Below are 9,168 nucleotides of genomic sequence, written 5' to 3'. Positions count from 1 at the left end.
ATCTGAGATTTTAATATCAATAGATAATCACTGACTTACCACAATATTAAATGCGTTTAGATGCTCTGTCACCGAGTCTCCATCTTTCATCCTCAGGTTATACATCTTTTTCCATAGGAACAGTTTATTCACAAAAGACTTAGATTGGAACAAAGTCCCTAACTTGTCCCACAAAGCCTTCGTTGTAGCTTCCCCTGATACATTCAACAATATTAAATCTGAGACTCACAATCGTATTGTGCTCTTTGCCTTCTGATCCAACTTCTTCCATTCTTCATCGGACACTCTCGTTGGTTTAGTACCTGAATCTACCGCAATCCATTGATATTTATCCACCAACAGATCCTCCATCTTGAGTTTCCACAACTCAAAACTCTGACCATTAAATTTCTAGATCTCTATCTTTCCACTTCTTGCCATCTTTTTTCACCACTAGAATCGATCTCACACAGATCTCCCACTGAACAGGGTCTACGACAGGCCCGAGCGAAACCCCTCAGTAACAAAGGCATCCACTTGAAGCCAAAACAACTTTGATACCAAATGTAGGTTTTAACCCCGTACAAAAATTACCTGCATACAAATTCTAAAACACAGAAAATAAACAATGTGAGAGCATAACACATAAAACACATATACACAGATATTTTCCCCTGGATCCAAAAACCGGGACTACTAGCTTGATTTTTCATTATGTTCCTTTCAATGTTACAATACATATTTATGCATGCCAAAGCATCCAATACCATGGACCAAAAACCATCGCGTCCAAAACCATGGACCGAAAACTATCTCGTCCAAAACCATGTGCGAAAAACATGCACAAAACCATAAGTAGGTCCGCCTAACCTAATATAGGGTCCAAAAAACAAAATTTTTTGGGGTACTGCCCCGGACCCCATAGAGGGGTGTTACCTGAACCCCTCAAACCCCCTGTGACCCCCTGCTATGCAATCGGCGCAACAAAGGGGGGGCTCCATCCCCCCTCTAACCCCCCGGTTAACTACGTGGGCTAGTCATGGAATGAATATAACACAACCCAAAAAAGACAACCTTCAAAACAAATCATGGACTATGTGAATGGTTAGTGATGCATTTTGGTCTTACTAATGCCCCTATTACTTTCATGAGGTTAATGAATGAGGCTTTGAAGGATTTCACTGATAAATTTTTCATTGTCTATTTAGATGGTACCTTGGTGTACATTCAAACAAAGGAGGAGCATTTGAGACATCTTAAAATAGTCTTAAGTACCTTGCAGAGAGAGGAATTGTTTATTAAATTAAAGAAATGTAGTTTTATGAAAATAGAATTCGTATATTTAGGATTTGTAATTTCTAAAGAGGGTTTAGAAATGGATCAGGAAAAAATTTAAACCATTATTAATTGTTTGTTCCAAAGAGTGTCTTTGAAGTGAGAATCTTTCATTATCTAGCAAGGTTTTAGTAGAAAATTTATCAAGAATTTTAGTTGCATCTATGCTCCTATAGTAGAGACTACCAATGAAAGTAAGTAACCATTTAAATGGAAAGCAACAGTTGATAAAAATTTCAGATTGTTGAAACAAAGAATAACAAAACAACCTATCTTAGTTTTACCAGACTTCAATAATTTTTTCCAAGTTAAGATAGATGTAAGTGGAACTACTATTGGAGTTGTTCTAAGTCAAGAGGAAAAAACAATTGCGTATTTCAGTGAAAAATAAAGTCAAACAAAACTAAAGTATTCCTCTTATGATAGAATTTTATGCTATAATTCAAGCTTTGACGAAATGGAAACACTATCTTATGTACAAAGAATTTTTTTTGCACACTAACAACCATGCTTTGTGGTTTATTAACATCCAACCAAAATTAAATCAGAAGCATGTTAAATGGGTAGAATTTCTATAAAAATTTATTTTTGTAATGAAACACACAAGTAATTCATCAAATAAAGTAGTTGATGCATTGAGTACAATTAATTTAATTTTACGAATCAATGTTTTGGGGTTTGATGAGCTAAAAGAAATGTACAAAGATGATGTAGATTTCAAGGAAGCATATACAACATGTGAAGATCTAGTTAGCATGAACAACACTTAGTGGTTGAGTTATATGATTCAAGAGGATTTGTTGTTCAAAGACATATTTGCATACCATAGTGTTCAATGAGAGAGAATTTAATAAAGGAAAAACATAGTGGATGATTTTAAGCACATTTTGGACAATATAAAACATTTTCTATGTTGTGTCCTTTTAATTTTTGTCAGGTATGCAAACTAATGTAAAAATATTTGTTGAAAGATGCAGAGTATGTCAATGGGATAAAGGAAGAAGTAAGTATATATGGTTATATTAGCCATTGCCAATCCAAAGCAGACCAAGGACTATAAATATGGATTTTTTTTCTAGGGTTGCCTCAAACTTAGAGAGGTAGTGATTATATTTATGTTGTTGTAAAAAAGTTTTCAAATATGGCACACTTTATGGCTTGTACAAAAACTACTAATGCAACCAGTGTTGCAGCTTTATTGTTTAAATTGATTGTAAGATTGCATGGTTTACCTAGAAACAATGTGTTAGATAAAGATACAAGATTTGTAGGCCACTTTTGGAAGACCATGTGGAAGAAACTAGAAACTAAATTAAATTACGGTTCAATGTACCACCCATGCCCTTATGGGAAAATAGAGGTGGTCAACAAGAGTTTATGAAATATCTTGAAAAGTTTAGTATGTGAACATCCCAAATAGTGAGATCAGATACTTACTTAAGTTAAATTTGTTTACAAAAATTCACCTAATAAAAGGACATGTATGAGTCCATTCCAGATTTTGTATGGAATGCATCCTAAAGGAGTTTACATGCTGTCAAAATTTGGGAAAACATGAGCTAAGAAGTGTCGATGGTGAAGACTTTGCAGCAAGCATACAAGAGTTGCAAGAAATGATCAAACAGTAGTTGTGGGAGAACAACAACAATTATAAACAAGGAGCAGACATAAAAAGAAGACAACTAGATTTTGAAGTTGGTGACTTAGTAATGGCATATTTCATGGAATAAAGGTTTCCTATATAGACATACAATAAACTCAAACTTAAGAAAATTGGTTCATGTAAAATTTTAAGAAAAAAGTCTTATAATGCTTATGAGTTGGAACTCCCAAAAGATATTGGGAATTCTCCAATTTTCAATGTTACAGACTTATATCCCTTCAAGGAGACAAGCAATGTTATAGCATATGAGCTTAGAGGTAATGAAGATCAAATGAATTCCTAGAAGAAACAACTGCCTAAAGCAACTAAAACAAAAAAACAAAAACAAAAAAAATGAGGCAATATTAGATCAGAAAGTAGCCAAGAGAACCAAAGGTAAATAATATCTTCAATATTTGGTCAATTGGAAGAACCAACAGAGGATGCCACTTGGATGAAAACAATAGATATTTCCAAGTATGGCACTAGTATTGAGAAACTGATGTACAGTTCTTTTCTTCCCCAAGAGTCTGATGTGAGAGCATTTTCTAGTTAAAATTATTTTGATCTTCTTATACCAACACCCATTTACCAAAGGAAATTGGGTTCCTTGAATTTTATTTATTTTGTAATATTTTCCTAAATATAATTGAGAAGGAAACTTTATTGTTAGAGAGTTAGATTGAGTTTCATTTAGTTGCTATAAAAAAATAGGCTTAATAAAATAGGAAGTTGTTAGCAAAATAGATTGAATTTGGTGAAGTTTGGTTACGAAAGTCTTATGAAAATATTTTTATGAAATGTAAAAACTCTGGAATATTTTAAAATGGAAAAGATATTGTTGAGTTCGTCAATAGAGGAGAGAGTAAGTCGAGAGGAAGACTGAATGTACTAGCCAACTCTGTAATCTTCCTTTAATATAAGCCTCTGAGTTACATATTTATGTGTGTATGTGTGTATCAAAATCATGTGGTGGGTTTTCTTCTCTGCACTAAAAAGGATATGATCGCAATTCTAAACAAGTGTTGGAGGCAGCGGTAGTCCCTGTTGGCCATGTCAAAGGAGAAACCATGTCAGCCAACTAAAAGTTAAATTTGTGTGATATGGGTACATTCTTAAATTAGATTTAGAGTAGTTTTTTTTGCCATCAATGGGTAGATCCATAAAAATTTGATGTAACAAAAGGGAGGTCATAATATTTGAATCCATGCGGCAAGAAGAACTAAATTTCAAATTAAATCAAATTCAGAGTGAGATAACAAAACCAACCATGTATCAATTTTACTACTTTCAAAATTATCGTTATCGTTCTAAAGTTAACAGGGGAATTCTAAAAAGACGATACGTTCCCATACAACCTATGACACATCATTGTCGTTGGAGAAGGACGAGTAGATCCACATCTGCGAAGCTCTAACTAGACACTTTGAATACATACTATACCAGGTCTTTCTTTTAACATGGATTACATCACATAAAGAATGAGAATTTTTCTTTCTGCGAATACCCCAAGAGAGAATATGTATTTAGTGGATGTCATTCACATGTTTTCCATATTCTATTTCAGTAGATTATTGCAATAATCTAGAGAAAAATTCTTCTTTCCACACATGAATATTTTATTGTGTGACGTTTTTTATTTTATATTTTTTTAATTCCAAGAATATTGATACATTAAAATAATTCACAAAATTTGATTCAATGATGATGAAGATTAAATTCCATGTTAATCAGTTAATCGTTGAAACAAATTCAGACTTGGATGATAAAACCAACCTGATATCAACTTTAGTTCTTTTAAAAGCTATTGTTATCATTTTAAAGTTAGCACCACAAATTTGAAAAGAAAAAATAGTCAGATTCAGTGTATGAGAAATCATCACAATTGGAGAATGACAAGTAGATCCACTTTTGTGAAGCTTCAAGTAGAAAAAATTATTTGCACAGTACACTCAGAGCTCTTCTTCATAGGGACCATAGAACAAAGAGAAGCGATATTCCTTTTGCAAGTAATCGTTCATGTCACTTCACATGTTTTCATATTCTTTTGCAGTACATTATTGCAATAATCTAGAGGGAAATTGTTACTTCCACGTTGTAAGCACATGACCACTTTATCATACAACTTGTAGAAATAATGACAAAACTGTAGGGTTTGGTCATTTTCAAGACTTACACCAAGTTTTATCTATGTTAGCCACTTCATATTTCGAGTGCTCCTCCCCAACTTAGGAAAAAGGACATTCTCATAATCTGATACACAGTAGAAAGGTCAATTTCTGTCATATCCCAAAATCTACAATAGTAATAAGTTCACGACAGACAGAGTGCTGACTTGACTTTGGCTCTGAGTGATGATGCTCGAATAGACAAATTTGTATGATGCGTATACATTGTAATCAAATTCAAATTAACTCACTTTAACAGCTTTTGAAGTCATCATTTTTAAATTACTGTACAAATTTCAGAAGAAAAAATATATGTAAACCCATGTCTGTGAAGTTTAAGTAGACAAGATTAGTGCCCGTAGTTGTTTCTGGCATGCACAGTGAATATCTCAATGCCAACTCCATCATTTTTATATTGTTGTCTGAGAAATTTGTGTTATTTTTCACAAAAAGAAAGGCAATGTTTTCTTTTCGAAATACCCAAAGAGAATATCCAATTATGATCGCTCTTGTCTCGTTCTATGTTTTCTCTCATAAATAAATATTTCGCCAAGAATCTAAAGAACAGTCATCCTTCCCCATTGTGATCATATATTGATTTGAATTGCAGAGTAATGGATGCAGTTAAAATACACTCATATGCATGCAACCAAAGACAAATACATTGGCAATCCACTTGAACCTGCACGTCAAGGCCCTAACAGAGTGTAAAGTTCATAGTTAAATATTTAACCACTTAACTTATCTAAAATATTAAAATAACAATACATAAACATGTGGCGTCAATCAACTTTAAACATGGGTATAAGACAACATGGGGATTGTAAATCAAAGAAATGAAAAAAATAGACAAATGGAATCCCAACCAAAAACTTGTTGGGTAAGCATGTGGGGGCTTGCATGAAGTCGACATGCCCCTTCTACAAATGTCCCCCCTCTTATCGATTGTTGGATCCTCTGTGCATGGAGAAGTAAGGGTTATGCATATAAGTTAGGTTATGAGTATGATCTTGGGCACAATCGTCACTCCACAAACTGTACTATGATATCACCTGAACACCTAAGGTTGTCTTATGGTTGGTATAGTTGCCTCCTTCACGCACCAGGCTAAGGCTATCTAGGCCTCCTCACACATTTCTCTAGAAGATACTCTTGGCCCTCTCCTTACTGCAATCTCTCATTCTCTTTCAGTCACTGAGTCTCTCACTCTTATCACTTGATAAAATCACTCTCTCAAGCATAATATCTTCAGACCAGCCAACCCACCTCTATTTATATTTATGTTTCGTCGTGCCATCCCTTCTAATAACCAATAGACAAATCGTTTCCTTCCTAACTGGGCGTATCTAACACTCATTATTTGGTTATGTCCTCCTATCCCTGGGTGGGAAAACTACGGGCATGCAACTCAAGTGATTCAGAGACTCGCCGACTCGAGGAATCAATCTACAACAATCCCTTCTCGAACCAGGTCGATATCAATTCGAAGGCAGCAAGAGAGATCGAAGCGGTCAGTATGGAAATATCAGGAAGGCAGCAAGGGTTGAAATGTAATTTAGGCGATATCAGAAAGGTAGGTCGAAGTAAGGTTCAAATGCACTTTAGGTATCTACAATTTTTTGAATGACCCCTTTGAGAATTTTCAAGATTTGGAAAACTTTGATTCAATTTAGCAATATATCTTATGAATCAAATATGATAAACTTGATTAACCAACCACAACATGAAGTTGCAGAGTAATGATTCAACAAATAAGAGCAATTGTCATAATCTTCCAGTGAAGGTGACTCTGATTCATGTACTCATTTTTTGAAGGTAAAATGCATTACACCTTAATAGAAATATTGTTATATTTCCAAATTCCATTCAGATAGTTATGAATTTCAATTCTTTTGATACCCAAGGTCAAATTCCATCCAGATAGTTCTAAATTTCAATTTTTTTATATCCAAAGTCACATAATTCTGTGTATGTTATAGATACACAAATCTAAGCAATATTGGGTTTGAGCTATGACAAGGAAGCATTGCCCAAGAAACCAAATCAAGAGTTGGTTTTGGTTTCAAATTGGCCATATCTAGGGCTAGAAAGTTGAACCCATGCCCTAAGCTTGCAGGTAAAGATTTTATTTGTAGGGAAACTACGTCATTTTAAGACATACAATAAGTATGCACTTTAGTTGAGGAGTTCTCTATATACAATGTTCCAAGATTTACATCAGCTATATTAATATGATTGCACCCTGTTTTTCCCTTTCTGAGCCTATATTGCTTGTAATTTACCCAGTTTGGCCATAATAGTTTGATATTGAAATGGAGTCCAACATAATAGAAAGCTTGAAAAACTAAAACCATGATAAAAATCCATAGTTAGGAAAATTAAAATCATGAGAATAGGCTTCTAGTTACTTGTCCATTAAAGCTAGAAAAATTAAAACCATGATAAGACCAAAGACCAAAGCCAAGAAAAGTAAAATCATGAACATACCTTCTAGTTACTAATGTCTGTGATGAAGGCCAATTAGATTATTTCATGTGAGTGTGAACAATCATGATCATTCAACAAACTATTTGGACAAACAAACAACCATCCTTTTTGTAGTGCTCAGAACATATCTTTAGTATAGATGTTTAAATGTTTGCATGCATATACTTTTTTTAGTGTCATCGATTTATTCTCTCATTCTCTCTAACACAGTCCAAATCTCATAAAAAATTATGATGCGACTGTAATTATTATCTAAGTGTTCGAGAGAGGCAGTGAAGTGGTGTTCTATAGCAGTGGCAGATGGACAAAAGTGAAATTGTGGCCTATAATGGTGGAAAGTGGAAAAAATTGGTATAGCGATGTCAGACACAAGTGGTATAATTTTTCAAATGTATATGTATGCCCTTTCATACTTTGGATAAAAGGTGAATACGGTCTTTTCGAACTTTTCAAACTTCCGATAAAAGTTTTTTCAGTGTATATGTATGTTGCAGTTTCAAAATTTTCAAACTTTATATAAAAGGGAAAAAAAGGTACATGTGATTTTTCATACTTTGGATAAAAGTTCTTTTTGGGTGTGCAAAGTTGACAACCTCGCAATAAGGCTTCGAAAGTAATGCATTTTTTAAATTTCAAACTAGTTATCCTAAGTTTTATCAAAATCATACAGTCTCTCTTACAATAAGAGGTACAAACTGAAAGTTTGGATAAAAGTTGGTTTGGCAGAGTATTCTTTTTTAAACGATGGTTAAAGCATGGAATGTATTAGTTGGCCAAAGCCATTTAATACTACATCAATGCCTATCGATCACTATAGTCCATGTTATGTCAAAGGTAGGGACTAGTAATCATATTAGAGGTTGTAAACTTACAATGAGCCCATTGAATATAGATACAAAGGTCTATTCATTAATGGAGAAGAACGCATCACAATTGCCTTCAACAGGAGTTGGTAAGAGTTTGTCGTAGTTTCCCATTATTTGACTGATCAAAAGCCATCCAGGTCTACTCAAAGTTTAGAAAGTGACTCTGGTATCCTAGATCATCCAATTCAAAGTTTCTTTGCGATAGAGTACCCACTAGACAATGTAAAGGAAAGCAGGACCAAATCTGTATTTACATCTTATTGTAACACATATGGGGTGGACCCATCAAGAAGGGAGCGGATACAAGTTTTTTGGTTCCAGTTTGAGGTTCCATTGGCCAATATCTAAATTGAAACTGTATCATGTTAAATTAGATATCATCCTCATCAAAGTGTGAACCCTTGTCCTTGATACATCCGGATATCCAGACTCATGGCATCGAAGTGGAGAAGTTATCATACTCGAGAATAAGTGTTGTACTGAAGTTAGCTAGTCTTTAGAAGGGATTGTAGAGCATCAATCCATGATTGGGAGAGAAGAAATCTTATTGAACTGAGATCAAAGGCATCAAAATTGGATGAATACATGAAGATGGGGTGTACTAAGATTTAGGTTTGGAGGTTGTGTCCGCCATTATGTGTATAGCATAATGGAACTTAGGCCACCCCACTCATATGATAAGGATAAAAAC

This window comes from Pinus tabuliformis, chromosome 6 (assembly GCF_031772625.1).
Source record: "Pinus tabuliformis cultivar Carrire ecotype Pingquan chromosome 6, CPIR1, whole genome shotgun sequence".
Taxonomy (NCBI): Eukaryota; Viridiplantae; Streptophyta; class Pinopsida; order Pinales; family Pinaceae; genus Pinus; species Pinus tabuliformis.
This window is presented reverse-complemented; position numbering follows the sequence as displayed.